Below are 20288 nucleotides of genomic sequence, written 5' to 3'. Positions count from 1 at the left end.
AAAAAGCTGAAAATGGAACTGCCTTTTGATCCAGCGATTCCCCTGCTGGGGCTACACCCTAAGAATCCCAAAACGCCAATACAAAAGAACCTATGCACCCCAGTGTTCATAGCAGCACAATTTACAATAGCCAAGTGTTGGAAGCAGCCTAAATGCCCATCAGTTGATGATTGGATCAAAAACTATGGTACATATACACAATGGAATACTATGCAGCAGAAAGAAAAGAAGAACTACTACAATTTGCGAAAGCATGGATGGAACTGGAGAGCATTATGCTAAGCGAAATAAGCCTGGGGGCTAAAGACAAATACCACATGATCTCACCTATAAGTGGAACCTAACCAGAAATACAAAGATGCAAGGAAAGTAAGACCAGCAACACTGAAAGGAAAAGAAGTCAACAGAGACAATAGGGAAGGAGGGAGTGGTGGGTGGGGGACAAGGAAGGGAAGGGGAAAGTCAAGGAACATATAGCAAGGACTCATGGACAAAACCAAAGGGGAAGAGTTGAAGGAGGGAGGGAGGGAGGGGGCAAGGGAAAGTGGTGGTAGGCAGAGACAAATGTATTTGGAAAAATAAGTTAATTAATTAAAAAAATATTTCATGTGGAAAAAAAGAAAAAAATTATTTTACATTTATGCAAGGATTGAAAATTTATAATCATTACAAATATATAAGGATTAAAAAATTATAATACCTTCTTTAAAAGACTGTAACCAAAATCAAATGAATTCTAAATCGAGACTAAATAGGGTGATCCGTAAATCATCTTTAACTACCCACAGTATTCGTATACACATGTATCTATACATGTTTACCTGTGTGTGTGTATAGTTCAATATAAATGAATAATGATAGACTGTCTGGAAATGTGTAATGCTTAATAGGGATTCTCAAAATTTAAGTGAAATAGCTGCAAAGGAAATTCTAATAAGAGCTAGAAATAAAAGTACTATGCAATTTCAGCAAAACCTAGGAGTTGGGGGCAGGGCATGCAGAGTAAAATCTTCCCAAATGCTCTTGAGGCAAGAAGAAGAAAACAGAGAAAGTGAAAGTATTCTAAATAACTAACTGGCAAAGGGAAGCAGCACCTAAATGGGAGCTGTAATAAGGGAACAGAGTATCTATTGGGAGAAATAATTTCTCATTTTCCTGTGGTAGTAAAAAAAATTATATATATATAATGATACCAGAAAAAGAAGAGGGGAAGAGATAACTATTAATGGGATGGGAAAAGTACAGGGGAACTCCCACATTAACACGGGTGGGAAGGAATAGCAATTTGAGAAAGCTAGCAAAATTAAGGAAAAAGGAAAAAGAAAAAATTCATAACAAATATAAGGCAAGCCAGAAGGAATCAAATCAAGTACAATAGTTGTTACACAAAATGTGAATGAACTAAATTCTTTCTTTAAAAGACAGAAACTATAGACTGGGTTTAAAAAACCCAAAAATCTATCATCATGCTGTATAAAGAAATATATCTTAAACAAAGTGATAAAGAAAAGTTAAAAGTCCAGGAACAGATCCATGTAGATGGGAAATTTTACCCTCTGGTGAAAGCGACATTTTACATCATCAGGGAATGAATGAATATTTTATAGAGTGTTGGAACAATTAGATATATATTTGGAAAAATTCAAATTTGGATCAAAAATCAAATATCTGTAGCAAAGTAGGCACCCTCAAAAAAGTCAAAAAGCAAGCAAAAGATCCAAAGAAAATATTTACAACATACATAATAGACAAAGAATTAATATCTAGAATTTGTAAAGCTATCCTACAAATCACTATGAAAAAAGCAAATTACCCAATACAGCAACAGGCAAAGGATACATATGTTTTACAGAAAAGCCAAATGGTCAACAAACCCATAAAATGATGCTTAATCTTACTTAGAGTAAGTAGGGAAATGTACATTCATATAACACAATGTCATTTTTCTGTCATCAAACTGGCCAAAGCGTTAAATATGTATAACATTGAGCAATGGCAAGAGTTTGGGGGAGTGTTGAATAGAGCCTTTTTGGAGGTCAATTTGACAATATCTAACACAATTTTTCTATCTTGAATCTACTTGAATTTTAAAAGTGCATTTCCTTTGACTAAAAAATTCTACTTGTTCCTCTTTATCCTAGAAGTCACACGTATGCAAAGAAGCACATTCATAGCAAAACATTGGGAATAATGTGAAATGTCCATTAATTAGGGAATGGTTAAATAAGCTGTGACACACCTTAACTGTGGAATCTATCTTGCAGCTGTTAGAAAGAATGAGGTTCCATATAGCTAATGTATAGAAGAATGAAAAGATATCTTTGACATTGTAAAGTGAAACAAGCAAGCTGCAGGTTAATTTATGTAGTATATCACTTTTGTAAAAAAAGTCCCACAGAACTATGTTATACTTTCATTGTATAAATATGTAAAGGGGAAGGGGATGAATTGGGGATAAGCAAAGGGAATGTTAGTGTTATCTGTATTGTTTGAGTGGTTTACAGTAAGAATGTAATCATACATTGTATATGTTGAATTAAAATATACATTTAACCCATAACAAGAAGAAAGATGTTTACGCTTTGAAGGCCAATTGTGTCCATTAACCCATTCATAAATGCCTACTATACGCCAGTTGCTGTTGGGGAGGAAAAAAAGGAATCATAAACAGCTAAGTCCTGGAAGCATTCTCTGTCTGGTAGAAGAGATAAGACTTGTAAACCAGTAAGTGAAATGTGTCAGCAAAATATGATCCGAGCCATAGGACACAAACAAACAAATGCTGAGGGAATTCTGAGAGGAAGGTAGCTCCTGGGGAGAAAAGAGGAGAGGAGAAAGAAGCAAGAAAGTCTCCATGGAGAAAGCAGCTTGCATATGTGTGTGTGTATACAAGTGCCCAAAAATACACATATATTGACAGACTTGGGGAATGAGTGGCCAGAGGGCTAATAAAGAAAGACCCCCAGTGGGAAACCTACATATAAAAGTGCAGATGAGAGGAGAATTTGGGCAGGAGGGAGAATTTGAGTTTAAGTAACTTAAGGGCAGGAGAGTGAGTAGGGGAGAGTAATCTAGAAAAGGAAACCAAACAAAAGTGTTCATTTAGTGAGCTAACACTTCCTGAGTGTGAACAAATTTCACTGTCTAAGGGGAGGGTGGGGTTGTATGGGGCAAACAATGCTAATACATGATTATCTATTTTAAAAATAACTGCAGCAGAATAAAGATGGCCAGGATGGGAAATTTGTGTTAAATTTATAAAGCAACAGGGAACCACAGAAGGTTTTTGAGGAAAGAAGTGATAAAATCAGGTTTAGGAATCTCACCAGGGCACTGTGTGTGGATGAACTATGACAGGCCCTTGCAATGGTGCGCAGCAGAGGTAATCAGAGCCTACACAGGGAGTGACAGGGAGAGAGAAGATGGTAGAGCAGATCTGAGCAATATTGTGAAGAGAAAGTTGTCAGGGTTTCATGAGTTTGGTTTTTAACATATTGCCTCAAAAGGATTTGGGACACTCAAGCAGAAGTGTGTTGGATAAAAGAGGAAGTTGAATCAAAGGAATTTAGGAGGCCAACTGACCCGAAGATAGCAGAATCCTCACTTCTGGGTGGAGGACAAAGCATTGGAAAGATCCATCAAAGAGGGCTATTTTAAAAAGCTTACAAATACCACAGACATCACAAATGCAGAAAAATAACATTATTTTTCTTAATTAATTGCCTGGAAAACCTCTCTGACACTTTTTTTCTATATATTCTAGCTGCATACTCTGCCTCTTCATGGGACAAGTATGTAATGCAATTTTCTACAGAAAGAATGGAAACATAATCCAGTCTTTCCTCCAGTAGATTTGATTGAAATATTATCATTGGTAATGTAGAAACATTTTTGTTTTACAACTCATCATTTGTAATGTCATAAAATTTTGAGATCATTATCCATTTTGGGAAGACCTGTATCGTGTTCTTCCATAGTAATTAAGATTTAGAGCATTTCAAGTTTTCTTGTGCAGGAACTAATCTTAAATACTTTTTGAATTCCTGGCACATAAACCACCTCATCTTTCATATCCCCACACAGTGGTGGTCATGAGTTTCATGTTATCTTCATAGAGGGGCTCTGCCTAGATCCCCTCCTGGGGCCATGGTAGCCATCCCTCGGCTGCTGGGAGGATCAGATCTGCTGAGTTCACATGCTGATCTGCTTTTCCCACTCCTGCCAGCTTCATTTATTTACAAATATGTCTCCAGAGAGCTATCTACAGTAAGTCTCCTGCATGCAACTTTCCATTTCATAGGCAGTTTCCAGGGAACCTGATCTAAGATATCTTCAAAGATGTCAGAATTTTGTATCAAAGCAGCAAGAAATACAAATATTTTTCCCAATTAGCTCATATTCTTTACTTCTCTTCATCAATAAGATATCAAGTAATCTAAGGTTCTTTACTTCTATTTACATTTTCTTTCTTCCTCTTAATAAGTTACTACATTTGGTATGATCTTGACTTTTTTTTTTTTTTTTTTTTGGCTGCTACAAACATAGCAATCTAAAAACCAACTTGGGAAATTCTATTCAAAAAGCATACACAATGGAATACTACGCAGCAGAAAGAAAAAAAGAACTACTAAACTTCGCAACAGCATGGATGGAACTGGAGAGCATTATGCTAAGCGAAATAAGCCAGGGGGCGAAGGACAAATACCACATGATCTCACCTATAAGCGGAACCTAACCAACAATACAAAGATGCAAGGAAAATAAGACCAGCAACACTGAAAGGAAAAGAAATCAACAGAGACAAGAGAGAAGGAGGGGGGGGGGCGGGGACAAGGAAGGGAAGGGGAAAGTCAAGGAACATATAGCAAGGACTCATGGACAAAACCAAAGGGGAAGAGCTGAGGGAGGGAAGAAGGGAGGAGGCAAAGGAAAGAGGTGGGAGGTAGGCAGAGACAAATATATTTGAAAAAATAAATTAAAATAATTTAAAAAAAACAAAAACAAAAAACAAATTAAAAAAACAAAAAAGTAAATAGTATGAGGTGTTTATGGTTGTATGCACTGCGCTTTATTTCTTTTTTTGTTTGTTTACTTATTTATTTTTATTTTTTGATCATAATTTTTGATCCAATCATCAACTGATGGGCATTTAGGCTGCTTCCAACACTTGGCTATTGTAAATTGTGCTGCTATGAACACTGGGGTGCATAGGTTCTTTTGTATTGGCGTTTTGGGATTCTTAGGGTGTAGCCCCAGCAGGGGAATCGCTGGATCAAAAGGCAGTTCCATTTTCAGCTTTTTGAGGAAATTCCACACTGCTTTCCACAGTGGCGGCACCAGTCTGCATTCCCACCAACAGTGTACTAGGGTTCCCTTTTCTCCACAGCCTCGCCAGCACCTGTTGTTTGTTGATCTGTTTATGATGGCCAATCTGACCGGTGTGAGGTGGTACCTCATGGTGGTTTTGATCTGCATTTCTCTGATGGCTAGTGATGCTGAGCATCCTTTCAAATGCCTCTGGGCCCTCTGTACCTCCTTGGAAAAGCGTCTGCCCAGGTCCTTTGCCCATTTTTTGATTGGACCGTTTGTCTTCTTGGAGTGGAGTCGAGTGAGTTCTTTATATATCTCGGAGATCAAACCTCTATCTGATGTATCGTTAGCAAATATATTTTCCCATACGGTTGGCTCCCTTTTCATTTTGCTGATGTTTCCTTTAGCCGTGCAGAAGCTTCCTATTTTGATGAGGTCCCGCTTGTTTATTCTTTCCTTTACGTTCCTTGCTTTAGGATTGCTGCGTGGGATATCTGAGAGTTTCCTGCCAATGTTCTCCTCTAGGACTTTTATGGTGTTGTGACTTATATTTAAGTCTTTTATCCATCTTGAGTTTATTTTTGTGTATGGTGTCAGCTGATGATCCAATTTCAATTTTTTGCATGTAGCCATCCAGCTGTCCCAACACCATGTGTTGAAGAGGCTATTTTTACTCCACTTTATGCTTCTGCCCCTTTTGTCAAATATTAGTTGCCCATTGGCAACTGGGCTTATTTCTGGGCTTTCTATTCTGTTCCACTGGTCTATGGGTCTGTTCTTGTGCCAGTACCAGATTGTTTTGAGCACAGTGGCTTTTTAATATAGTTTGATGTCCAGTATTGTGATCCCTCCTACTTTGTTTTCCTTTCTCAAAATTACTGTGGCTATTTGGGGTCATTTATGGTTCCACATAAATTTTTGAAATGTCCGTTCTATTTCTGTGAAATACGTCATTGGTATTTTAATAGGGATTGCATTGAATCTATAAATTGCTTTGGGTAGTATGGACATTTTGATGATATTAATTCTTCCAATCCATGAGCATTGGATATGCTTCCATTTATTTGTTTCCTCCTTAATTTCTTTCTTCAGTGTTGTATAGTTTTCTGCATACAGGTCTTTACCTCCTTGGTTAAGTTTATTCCTTGGTACTTTATTTTTCTTGTTGCTATATCGAATGGCATTTTATTTTCTGATTTCTTCTTCTTCTATTTCATTGCTGGCGTACAAAAATGCCTTTGATTTCTGAATATTGACTTTGTATCCTCCTGTTTTGCCAAATTCACTTATTAGGTTTAGTAGTTTTTTGGTGGAGTCTATGGGGCTTTCTGTGTACACTCTCATGTCATCTGCAAACAAGGATAATTTTACTTACTCGATCCTATTTGGGTGCCTTTTATTTCTTTTTCTTGTCTGACTGCTGTGGCTAGGACTTCCAGTACCATGTTGAATAGAAGTGGTGAAAGTGGACATCCTTGTCGTGTTCCTTATCTTAGTGGGAAAACTTTCAGTTTTTCCCCATTGAGTATGATGTTGGCTGTAGGTTTTGCATATATGGCCTTTATTATGTTGAGGAATGTCCCATTTAATCCAATTTTGCTGAGTGTTTTGATCATAAATGGGTGCTGTACTTTATTGATTGCTTTTTCTGCATCTATCAAGATGATCTGTGATTTCAATTTCTTTGTAGTTTTCCTCTGCGGTTTGTGCTAGTTTCCCTATTTTATCTTCTAAGACATTACTTCAAGTCTCCTCTCTATCTTTTCCCCTAAACCATCCATTTCATTTTTTGGTTAGAAAAGGCATGTGCTTTAGTTTCAGGATGATTTTGTTGGGGTTTTGTTGTTGTATTGTCATCCATCTCCTCTGCTGACCCTTTAGAAGCCAGTTCTGGATGTTTCCTCCCCTTGTGGCTACCAGCCTCTTAGGTATGTTTTTTCCTTTCTTTGCCTGATCCCTGTGGCTAGAAAACCGACATGGATGTGGAAGAGGTAGGTCAGAGCAGACAGACAGGTAGGTAGTCTTCTGTTAAGGCAGCAGGAAGAACTCTCTGCTCCCATGTCTCAGAGCCCCAAAGGTGTAGCACCCTCTGCTCACCTGGTCAGTTCCTCCTTAGCTTCTCAGAGGCCAAGAGATTTGAGTGTGTGCACATGACCAGAGTTGTGCTTCTTTCAGAATCTCATCCTGGCTCTCTGAAGGGGAGAAAGCCCCATTTTAGCTATTCAGCCTGTTTCCTCCAGACCCTTGCCTGCCTGTTGGCCTCAGCAGCTGTTTGGCTCAGGAATTGTGAGTTGGAGCTGGTGTTGTATGTGGAGGGAAAATAGACATGCTAGGCTCCATTTTGTCACTCTCTGTTCAGTTTTCCTGATCTCTTTATGTATTCCTGAGCCACTACCTCAGAGTTTTAATTACCATAGTATTAAAGTGAAACTTGCTCTTTAGTAATTCATATCTTCCCTGTTTATTTCCTCTTTTCCAAACTTGCCTTGGCTCTGCCTATGCATTTCCTTTTCCTGATAAATATCAGAATCAACCTGTTGTTCCTCTGAATGGCTCTTTGTTGACTTCTTGGAAAGGACCGAACTGAATTTATAATAAATATGGAGAAGATGGACATCACTCTAGGATTATACCTTCTCATCCAGAAACAGGATAAGCATTTATTCAAGTTATGTTTTATATCTTTTAGTAAAGTTTTATGACATTTTTAATCTAGACTTTGCACTTTTCTTTTTAAATTTATTATTAGGTGATTTTATAGTTTTGTGTATGGCACATGTTTAGCTTTTTATTATAGAAAATCCCAAATATATTCAGAAGTAGACAGAATAGGATAGTGAACACTCATGTGACCATCACCCAGCTTCAAAATTTTTTATTATTAAAATGTTTAATTGCACAAAAATATACATAACATAAAATTTACCATAGTAACCATATTAAGTGCACAATTTAGTAGTGCTGAACAACTCACATTGTTCTACAACCAATCTTAAGAACTCTTTTCATCTGCAAAACTGGAACTCTTTACCCATTAAACAACAACTCCTCACTCCCTCCTCTCCCCAGTCCCCTGCAACCACCATTCTAGTATCTGTCTCAGTGAATTTGATTACTGTAGGTGGCTCTTGTAAGTGTAATCATACAGAATTTGTCTTTTTGTGACTGTCTTGCTTCAGTTAGCATAATGTCCTCAAGGTTCATCCATGTTGTAGCATGTCAGAATTTTCTTACTTTTTAAGGCTAAATAGTATTCCATTGTATGTATGGACCACATTTTGTTTGTCCATTCATCTGTTGATGGACATTGGGTTGCTTCCACCTTTGGATATTGTGAAAATGTCATTACCCAGCTTTAACAATTTTCAACTCAGAGGCAGACCTGTGTCATCTATAACCCTACCATTTGCCCTTCTATATTATTTTGAAGCAAATCTGAATGGGGTATTTTACAAATTACATTTTCTATTTGGTCAAAGATCATTCCCAGGGAGAGTCAGAGCCTGGAAACCAAAGCTATTTCACTCCAAATAGCTTAAATCTCTGTGGCATGAAGATGAAGAGCAGGTGAGGTGGGAAAGCTGCCGCAGAAAGGATAAAAAAGAAGAAATAGGTCAGAGAGTGGCTAAGGCTTACCACATGTATGTGAGCTTCTGCTCTCCCTTATTGTCACCTCCTTCTTCCTCAAACCTCTCACCCCCAGGTATCTGAAGCTCACAGACCACTGCAACCATCCTGGTTTGGGGTGTCAGAGAAGGTGCTGTAAATCTCAGTCCACCTGCCTACAGCTGGGATATTTTGCTTTGGTGATGCTGGGGCTGGCGTTATGCTATGCCTTGAACTTGCTGACACTGCCTTGGGAGCCAAGGTCTATTCCTGGAGAAGAGATTAGTGGAAATTCCTTAGGAAGAAATTGGCTGGCTGTGAATGCCAGGAGGTATCACTAAATGACCTACCTGGAAACAAGAGTTCTGATGTTCATTTGACTTTAAAATATGCTGAGCACCTGGATATGTCACAAATAAAATAAATTCCCTTGGCCTCTGTTGTGCCACCCTCCAGAGCAGACAGAAGCTTTCTGCTGGTACTTACTTTAGAAGGGATTGTCCCTCTACCCTTGTTTCCTTGAGAAATGGGACCTTGTGCTAAGGGAACAGGACAGTAGCCATTCTGGAAAGGTCTGCATTCATCTTCCCAGTGGCCTTGGGAAAAACAAACAGAATCATTCTTATTCTTCATTAAAGGTCCCTTCACTTATGGTTCCCAGTTTTCTCTTCTTCAGTCCATCAGTATCATAAATAGCCCCTTAATATTTCTCATTGGACAACTCAAACCTGGACTGGTTTATATCCAAAGGAAATCATTGTTGCTGCAGAAAATCTCTTGGTCTCTTCCTAACCAGGCCAGTAGCCCTGTCTTCTCTTTTCCATTCCACTGGCCTGAGGTTTCCCTCTACCCTTGTGAGGAGCATCAGTTAAGTGTGGGTTAGTCCAGGGTTTGATCGTGAACACTTTCCAACAGGAGCTGAAGAATTTGGGGACTATTAGCCCCCCTAAACAGTCAGTAGGTGTGTATCTTGAGCTGGTGACATGATGTTGCTCTTGGGTGTCAGAAAGGCAGTATCTTGTATAGAAAATTTAGCTTCCACATTCTTCCACCAACTCTCAGATGAACATACACCTACCACTTCTCATTTTGCCTCAGTTTTCCAGTAAAATCAGGGTCCTGAAGTCTCCTTTCTAGCTGAGTCTGTGAAAAAAATTCATAAAACCTGGAAATTAGAAACACCAGTGTGGCTCTAGGCCCTAACTCAGAAGCCCTTAGAAACCACCTAGGCCAAAGATGGAGCTGGGAGGGAATTGGGAGCTCCAGGTGTGGCTTCCCAAGGTAAAATCTGGAAAGGTGCTTTAGCATATATGAAAAAGAGACTGGAATAGCCAATAAGCTATTCCAGCCTGGGGTGGGCCTGGACCAGGCTACCTCCTTTATAAAGGCTTGTTTCTGACATTGCATGGATAGAGTCTTGAGATACCACAGAGTTTAGGTGACTATCAACCTGATGCGCAAGGTGGACTTGGGGCCACAAGAGCAAAGATTCCTTTTTCTTCGTACATAAAGGCAGCTGCAGTAGTACACTAGGACTCCAAGATTTAGAACCTAAGGAGGAGTTTGCCAGAAGCTGCAAAAAAGAGTGTCCAGAAGAGAACAACCGAGGCTCTATATTCTAAAGCAGTGGTTCCCAGGCCTAACACATATCAGCATCCACTTTAGGGCTTGTTAAAACAGAGTGCTGGCCCCACCCCTAGAATTTCTGATTCAGTGGGTCTGAGGTGGGGATTGAGCATTGCATTTCTGACAAATTCCCAGGAGATGCTGATGCTGCAGGTTTGGGAGCCACCCCTTGAGAATGAGTTCATTAAAGAGATTGGGAGGAAATGTCATGGGGGATGGTGGTAGAGAGCACAGCCAGGAGCAGCACTCTTTCCCAGACATGTGCAAGCTCCATAGCCCCTCCAAACCTGTTTTTTTGTCTGTAAAATGAGATTGATAATAAGTGAGGGGTAAGGACTTGATACTTGTAAACAACTCAGAATAGTGTCTGGCAAAGTAAATGCTCTGTAAATGTTAGCTATTTGTGCCTCTCTGTATGGTGGCTGATAAATGTGAAGCCTCTGGCTCACGGAAAGTGCTCAGTAGTGATAGTTTTTATGTATAAGGCTTGTGCTCAGATACAAGTAACTGAAACCCAACTGAGCAGCTTGAGCTATGAGGGGATCTTTTCCTCCTGTGACAAGATGCCAAGAAGATGAGCAGTCCAGACCAGGTGTGGAAGCTCTGCAAGGACCTCTCAGGACCCAGGTTCTTGCTACCTGCCCACCTGGCTTGCTTGGCGAGTGGCCTTTGTCCTTGAAGTTGCAGGGTGACTGCTGCACCTCCAGCCCTCATTCTAGACAGGAAGGAGAGGCAGCCTGAAGGACAAAATGGCAAAAATGTTTTCCTTATGCTATATATTTGCTTTCATATTCTTGAAGAGTAGTCCTTCCCACAACATGTGACCAACCCTAGCTGCTGAGGAGGCTGGAAAGTTAAGTTTTTAGATATCTGGACTCTGGGGTGGAGATGACAAGAGAAAGGAGGATGATGTAGGTATTGAGAGAGCCAACCAAGGTATCAGCTATTTGATGGTTCAAAGCTTAAAAACCATAGAGAGTTCAGTGAGTCACACAATTCATCCTATGTCCCTAATTGATTCCATGTGTGGGGTGGGGGAGAGGAAATTTGCTATTTCTCTTAGAAAACTTTTCTTTAAGAACTTGCTTTAATATTTATTTTTTTTATTTTTAAATCATGTTTATTCTATTACAGTTGTCTCAATTTTCCCCCTTTGCCCCCCTCCCCCCATCCCACCCCTCCCCGCCGCTCCCGCAGTCAATTCCCACACTGTTGTTGATGTCCATGGGTCATTCATACAGGTTCTTTGTTTAGTCTCTTCTCCTTCTTTCCACCATTGTCCTCTTTCCCCATCCCCTCTGGACACTTTCGGTCTGCTCCATGTTTCCATGCTTGTGGTTTATTTTGTTTGTTAGTTTATTTTGTTGACTAGATTCCACTTATAGGCGAGATCATATGGTGTTTGTCTTTCACCAACTGACTTATTTCACTCAGCATAATATTCTCCAGATCCATTCATGATGTCGCAAAAGGTAGGAGGAGGAGTTCTTTCTTTCTTTAAAATGCAGATTGATTGATTGATTGATTGATTTTTAAATATTGAGATCCATTATAAAATATTTAAAAATTTAAAACCATTATAAAATGTCAGCAATTAAAACAACATGATGCCAACACAGAAATAATCAAGTAGATCCATGAAATAAAATGAGCATTCTAGGAACAAATGTATATATCTGTCTAACAATGGTATATATGATTAAAGTGATATTGCAAATCAATGGGGAAAATAAGGCTTACTTAACAAATAAGGTGCATGGACCACTATTACTTGAAATAAAACAATTATAGAGCCCTATTTCACACATCATACACAAAATATTCAGGTGAGTTAAAAATCAATATGTAAAATCTAAGGAGTTTTAGGAGAAAATAGAAAATAACATTTTTCTTACCCTGAAGTAAAATATTCAAACTCAGAAGCTATAAAGGAAAATAGTGATAATATGACTATATCAAACATTTAAGACTATACAGTAATATACATATAAAAAAAGTTAAAGGACAAGCAATAGAATAGGAAAGTATTTGCAACACAACTAAAAAAGGGTTAATAGTTTTTTTAGGGCAAAAATTCTACAAACATTGATCAAAAAGTGGATAAAGAATACCAAAAAGTCATTTAAAGGTTTTTAAAAATAATACAAATAGGAAAGAAATATACACAAACAGGTTTAGTTCCAACAAACAATAAAGGAACAATTAAAATAACACATCATTGTCACATCAGATTAACATATATCAAAAATATTGGTAATATCAAGTATTGGTGACTGTGAAAGGAACTGGGTAGTCATAGACTCTTTCTCTTCATCTTCTTAAAGCAGTCCCTTTAGCATATTTTGCAGTGCTGGTTTGGTGGCGGTGTATTCTTTTAGCCTTCTTCTGTCTGGGAAACCCCTTATTTTGCCTTCCATTTTAATTGAGAGCTTTGTTGGGCACAGCAGTCTTGGTTGCAGGCTTTTGCTCTTCATGACTTGGAATATTTCTTCCCATTCCCTTCTGGCTTGTAGTGTTTCTGTTGAGAAGTCAGCTTCTAGCCCTGCCGGGGCTCCCTTTTATGTTACTACCTCTTTCTCCCTTGCTGCCTTTAGGATTCTGTTTGTCTTTGATATTTGCCATTTTAACGATGATGTGTCTTGGAGTGGGCCTCACTGGGTTCCTCTTGAATAGGACCCTCTGTGCTTCCTGGACTTGTGTGACCTTTTCTCTCCTCCAGTTGGGGAAGCTTTCCATCATGACTTTTTCAAACAGGTTCTCTAACCGTTGCTCCTCTTCTTCGCCTTCTGGTATCCCTATTATACGGATATAATTAAGTTTCAGATTGTCCTGCATTTCCCTCAATGCCTCTTCATTCTTTTTGAGTCTTTTTTTCATTTTCTTGCTCTTTCTGGGAGCTTTTTTCTACCTTGTCCTCCAGCTCGCTGATTCGATCCTCTGCTTCATCTAGCCTGCTTTTGATTCCTTCGACTGCGTTCTTCAATTCAGAAATTGTATGCTTCATTTCCTCTTGTCTCGTTGATAGTTTCTATGTCCTTTTCCAGGCTGATGCAGTTTGCAGTAAGTTCCTCGTAGTTTCCCTGTAGTGTTTGGTAATTCTCTCTGAGCTCACCGAGCTCACTGAGCTTCCTCAGAGCCATTGTTTGGGACTCAAAATCTGATCGTTCACTTGCCTCCATTTCATTTAGTTCTCTTTCTGGGGTTTCCTCCTTTCCCTTCGACTGCGGAGTGTTTCTTTGTCTAGCCATTATTTGTGAGACTCTTCTTCTTTTTTGCTTCTGCTTCTTCAGTTGATCTGTCTTGATGTGCTGACTTTGTGGTGTGAACTTCTATGGTAAGAGACCGCTGTTTTTTCTTTCTGGATCTGTCTCTGATGATGTCAGATGTTGCCCCTGTCTGACCCTGGGCAGTCTGTTTGAGACTTTCAGGAATCTACTGTCTGCGGCTGTCTCCCTCAGCTGTTAATCTAGTCACTCTGCACTCAGCACATCGGCTTAGAGACACCACACAGCTGGGCAGAGTCGCTCCTGGGGGCGGGGTTATTGGGTCCTATCACACTGCCGCTGCTCAGGGGAGTGGTCTGCCTGAGCCAGATGGCTGCAGCTGCCTGGGGGTTGAGTCAGCACTAGGATCCTGCTGGCTACTCTTTCGGTTCTCTCCCCAAAGCCCCCTTCCTTCCCCAGTCCCTCCTCAGGCGCCTTTAGCCCACTCTGCCCCCGCCTTTGCCGAAGCCCAGGGCAAGTGGCTGCAAATAAAATGTATGCGTTGGCCCTTTAAATGGCTCTTTGCGTCTCCAGCCGCCTGTCTCTGTCAGAGAGCAACCCTGCCCATTTTTGCAGCCGGCTGTTAGCTGTGTACTTTTTGGGCTCTGGTGCTGTAGGCTGGAGATCTCTGCTTATGGTTTAGATCCCGCTCATCTCTGGGGGATCCAACTGGCCATTTCAATATCCATCTGGTGCTGCTGCCCGTGACTGCCCCGCCCACCTTCTCAAGTCTCTACTGCAATCCTTACCAGTTAGGTTGCGCTAAAGCTGATTCTTCGGTCTGTCCGAGGTTATAAGGCTCCTCTCTCGCTCTTGTTCAGTTGTTTGTTTCAGGTGATTTCTCCACAATTTAGTTGTAATTCCAGGTTGGTCCTGGGAGGAGGTCAATGTAACTTCCACTCACTCCTCCAACATCTTGATTCTCTTATATTATTGGTTCTAAATGCTCCTGAAAAATCTGCTTCCATGGTGCCAATTGCTGATTCCCTGAGACTGATTTCTAGGTCAGAGAAGTAGTTAGCAGCCTAGAGCTGTGCAGGGTGCCCTGTGTCTTGCCCACACACCATTAGGAGGGAGGCACACACTCCTTTTTTTTTTTTTTTTTTGGTGACTTTAAAAACTATGGACACATATTGGTTTATGTAACTTGAATCCTTTTCTGAAGAACCCTGGATTTTGTCCACCCTTTTCCACAATGAGTTAAACCAAAATGTTCTGGCTTCAGAGGACTGGTAGAAATGACTAAACTGCATTTTGCAGCCAATAGTCATGTCATGGCATTCTCATCCCAGAAACCAGCAAAGTACTTAAGGTAATAGTTTAGTCTGTTTCATTCTTTTGTTTTCTGCCTACTCTTTTCCCAAGCCCATTCCCTAGTAGGCCTCTTGGCCACATGATAATTTTGCAACCTTCTGGTGTCTTCCAGAGAAAAAGGACTCATGACCTGGGTTGGGCCTCTTTAGGTTGGGCCAGGTAAGGAGCCTATCTAGAGAGGTGTTAGAGCAGGGCTAGGGGGAGGCAAGCTAGTACCTGGGACACACATGGAAGCAGACATTCTCAGACACCCACCCTGTACTTGCACAGCCTTGACAGTAAGCATCTCCCTCCATTTTGTGTCCTAGGTGCTTCACTTGCCTTATTACAGTCCTGGCCTTGATGTGGAGGATAATTCTATCCCTTAAGAAAGCAATTAACTTCCCTGGTTCACAAGCCCAGGATGCTTTTTATAAACATAGCAATCCCACAGCCTCACCCAGTGAAATCAGATCTTCTTGGTGTGGAGCCTAGGCTCACTTATCCCAGGTGAGCCTATTATGAAGCTTATGTAGCTATGGTTGAGAGTTGCTAGTCTGAGGGCTCACATTGGGCCACAGGTAATGGATGGGTGTTTTGCTGACGTTTGCTGCAATTTGGCTAGGGCTCAGTTTTCTCTGTGCTGACTTGGCCCTTTGAGGATTTTCTTTGGGTCCCCAAAGGCCTGAGGTCTGGCTGGACTCCTAGGCTGATTTACCCAGGAGGTCTGATCTTGACTACAGTGCCAGGCACACCCCCATTCCCAGCTCCCCAGCCAGATTTTTAGCTACATTCCTTATCAGCCTCTAGAAGCCCCAGAGATTCTCATGCTAGCTACATTTCATTTGATGTGGTCACAGGCACCCTCAAGTTGGCACAGAGAATGTGTGAGATTGTCCTTGCAGACCCTGAAAAAGGGCAAAGTGTTCTCTTACACTTATCAAAAAACATCTCCCGCCACACTGGAACCTGGGGTGGAAAGATAGAGACATATGCCTATCTGAGTACTCGACTGCTCTGCCTGTCTCCCTATTCCCATGATCTGTTGGAAATACAGGGATGGGCTTCTCCCCTTTCTCTTCCTGCCTTACAGCGACCTCCCATTGATTCAGTTCTGTGGCGGGATCCTCCAGCCCTTTAGGTTTGACTTTCAAGCCTATTGCCATTTGGGGGACTCACAAAAATCTAATTTGACAGTGAAACCTCAGCAATGGCTGAGTTATGTTCTTCCCCTGAAACACTGGCACTCTCAAGCAAAAGATTTATAGGAGATAGAAACACTTCTGAAAGTATTTTAAAACAGCATTATCTTCACTCTGCACATTTTGTGCCAAGATTCAGCATTTTACACAGGGCCTTGGGAGGCACAGGCCTCTTCTTCATTTGTCATTCTCTCAGCATTTGAAAAGGCAGGTATAAGCAGGGCATTTTTATTCCCATTTCATGTTTGTACAATAATGCAGAGAAGAGAATTAAGTGAATACTGGGGCACTCAGAGGGTAGGAGGAAGAGAGGCCAGAAGGAGAGAAACAAGAGCTATGAAGTGGGACCTGAGTTCCTGTTAATGTACTTAACTTATTAGGCAGACTTAGTATATTTGAAAAAGTTCAAGTCTTTGGCTCAGCTATAAAAACTGAAAAATATATAATCCATCTCTTCTTAAACCTGGGTAGACAGTTTGGACTGACTTCATGGGTGTACGTTTCCCTGACTCTCCCCAACTCCCACCCAAACCCTCCACATTCTGTCTGTGGGCCCCTTCTGCAAACACATCTGACTCAGGTTGGTGCAGGCTCACCTCTTCCTCCCCCAGGGCTCATCCTGCCTCTCACTGCCCCTACTCTGTCCTGCTTGCCTGCCCTCATGTCCACAGCTAGGCAGGGCTTTGTGCCAGCCCACAGTCCCTGCTTCTGTAGCTACACAAACACCACTAAGCCCTCGGGGCTTCCAGGAGCTGGGCTTGTTCTCTACAGGAGATTAGGAGCCCATGGTGAGTCAGCAGCTCAGTTGAGCCTAAATCCCAACTCTTGGCTGTGCCTCTATCAGCTGGAGAATTCCCCATTCCCCCGCTCTCTTTCTCCTGTGGACCCCTGCTCCTCATTCCCATCAGGAGTGTCTGCCTCCACACTGGGACATGGGAGTCCCAGTATGTCCCCTTCCCTACCCTGTCCCAGTTCTAGAGCTGTCCAGCCAAATGCTCTTGTCCTTGATGGTTGGCCATGTCTATAAAGCAGAGAGAAACCTGTGGTTTAGTGGTGGCAATGGCATTCTGGAAGACTGTGGCTATGGGGTGTATGTACCACCTCTCCCTGACTGTGACCTTCTAGGTTCTAAGAGGGAGAGATGAACAGCTGTCAAGGTTCACCCACAGGCCTTCGGGTCCTGCACATTCTGTGAATCACAGCTACTGTACGGTGTGCTGAGTTACCACAAGGAATATAGGCTTATTTTTAGAAGATTTATTTAAAGAAAGATTTAATTTATTTTTACAGAGATGGCAAGGGAGGGAGAAAAAGAGGGAGAGAAACCTCAATGTGCAAGAGAAACATTGATCAGTTGTGACCAGGGAGACAATATAGGCTTATTTTTAGAAGATTTGCTAGTGTATCCAAGCTCTTACAAAATGCTTGATAATTATTGCCAAGGATAAGTATTGGTGCAGGGTCTTCAGAGCTGTAGTGGCAGCTCCTTTGATGAGGAGCCTGGGCACCATGTATGTAATCCAAACCTCACCCCAGGGAGAGCCTGGATCCCAGTGACTAGGGCACCCCCAACCACCACAGGAAGATTATCATGGACCCCACCTTTGGTTCCTGAAGGAAGAAAGGGGAACTGCAGGAAGAAGCCCTTGGTGCTGCCTAGACTGGTGTGGTAATGTGGGTTGGGAGTTGTACCTCAAACTGAAATGTCACTGGTTTGATTCCTGGTCAGGGCAAATGCCTGGGTTACGGGTTTGGTCCCCAGATGCAGAGTGTATGAAACACAACTGATCAATGTTTCTCTTGCACATCGAGGTTTCTCTCCCTCTTTTTCTCCCTCCCTTGCCATCTCTGTAAAAATAAATAAATTAAATCTTTCTTTAAAAAAATCCTTAGTGCCAACTTGGAGAACAGAGATTGAGTCTTTGTGCTAGCTGTTCTCTGAGTCATTTAGCATCATTCCCATTCATGGGAAGAGAAATCTGGTACATAAGGTTTGAATTTTTCAACTTCTTGGCAATCCAAGAATGTTTAGGCTTTCATAAACAACAAGTCTCCAGGGTACTACTTCTTCTGGTGGGTGACACCCTCTTCATAACCTGTAGTCATTCAAAGAGTCTTCAGTGGGTCATAGACCACAGGCCTCGGAGCTACCATGTTCCGTAATGATCACGTTGTCCAACTCCTCACTTACTGCTGAGCAAACAGACTCAGAGCTGGGGTGGAACTTGTTAAGTCAGATTGCAAAGCTAAATACCAGCCTGGGATGATCCTTGTGGAGTGGAAGATTGATAGGACACAGCCTCTGCCCTCAAGAAGTCCCAGTTTAGCAGGGGAATCTATGATACAAAGTGTAACATTCAGTCCTGTCTGGTGTGGCTCAATGGATTGATCACTAGCCTGTGAACCAAGAGATTGCTGATTTGATTCCTAGTCAGGGCACATACCTGGGTTGTAGGCCAGGTCCTCAGCAGGGAGTATGCGAGGGGCAACCAATGGATGTTTCTCTTGCACACTGAGGTTTCTCTTCCTCTCTTTCTTCCTCCCTTCCCCTCTCTCTGAAAATAAAATCTTTTAAAACGTATAATGTTCATTAGATCCATACAAAGTTGAAATGAAGTATCATAGAGAGCAAAGATACAGGATCTTCCTTGCACAAGAAATTAGGAGAGATATCATGAGGAAGAGTATTACAGTTGGCCTTCCAAATATGAGTTGGATTCAGTTACCTAAGGATAGGAGAAAGGGGAAAGGAAACAGCTTAAGTCATGGAGATGGGATATTCAAGGAATGCTGGCTAGTTTGGCTGTTGTATAGAATATTGGGGAGACAGGAGGGGAGTATGTTGAGGAGTCTGAAGATAGAAAGTCTGGAATGCCAGAATGAAGACTTTGAACTTTATTGTCATTGTTATCATCTAAAAGCACAAGCAGCAATGTGCCAGGCATTTTACTTAGAAATATTAATCATGTAATGCAGAGTTTGCATGTACAAGGAGCTTAGAAATCAAGACAGAGAGTGAAATTATGGACAGATATTGAAGGCATGTATTAAACATACACATAAATCATAAACACATACATGAACTATTTAACACGTAAATCTTTAAGTGCAAGTAAAGGAGTAAGTGCATTTAATGGACTAGTGAGGGAAGAAGGTATCTAGAGATTTGTTCCTGGAAAGTATCCTCCTGTCCTCAGCCTCTCCTGTGCTCTGTGACCCTGGGAAAGGCCCAGAAGAGGCAAGACATCAGTCTTAATATTAGACACTGGCTTAGTGTGGCTTTGTCTTCCCCATGGTTGATTTCTGATATGGAACTATTCCTCTAGTCTCCCACTTATTCTCATTAATTGATCTAGTTTTCTTCTATGTCCAGTCCTGAGTTCACAGCACATAGGAGACACAGCTTTGAAGGGCAGGGGATAGGCATCAGGACCTCTGAGTGCAGTGGTATGTGTCATTCATTACACAGGAGGGAGCAAGTGGGAATTAAAATCTGGACCTCCTCCTCTCATCATATCAAAAGACTGTGGGGCTGTATCTGCCCAGAGCAGGAGGTAGCTTTTTCTAATCCACACAAATGTGTTTTATTGGCTTGTGACTCTGACAAGGATACGGCCAAACAGCTTGTCTAGATAATACTCTCCAGCCTTTCCATTACCAACATGCCCATCTCCCACTATGGGACATAGGAAACACTTCCAGCCTGATGCCCTGGGTCAGGTGCCAGCATGGAGGTGACTTTCAGTCATCCAGCTCTGCACACTGGACCTCTAGCTCATTGCATGCTTCATTAGGCTGGAGATATGAGAAAGGGAGATATGACCAGTTTCCACATCTCTTGGCAGTTTATGTCAGGACAAAGGGACAGCTGTACCTGTCTCAGAGCTGGGAGGAGGCAGAAAGAAAGAAAACCTAGTATGTTCTAGGAATTGTGCCAACTGCTCTACACCAGCCGCATACCCATCCTTACTAGACATCTAAACCAGTG

Source organism: Pteronotus mesoamericanus, unplaced genomic scaffold (assembly GCF_021234165.1).
Source record: "Pteronotus mesoamericanus isolate MK-2021 breed Mesoamerican mustached bat unplaced genomic scaffold, CSHL_Meso_final contig_27, whole genome shotgun sequence".
Lineage (NCBI taxonomy): Eukaryota > Metazoa > Chordata > Mammalia > Chiroptera > Mormoopidae > Pteronotus > Pteronotus mesoamericanus.
Note: the sequence above shows the minus strand (reverse complement) of the source record.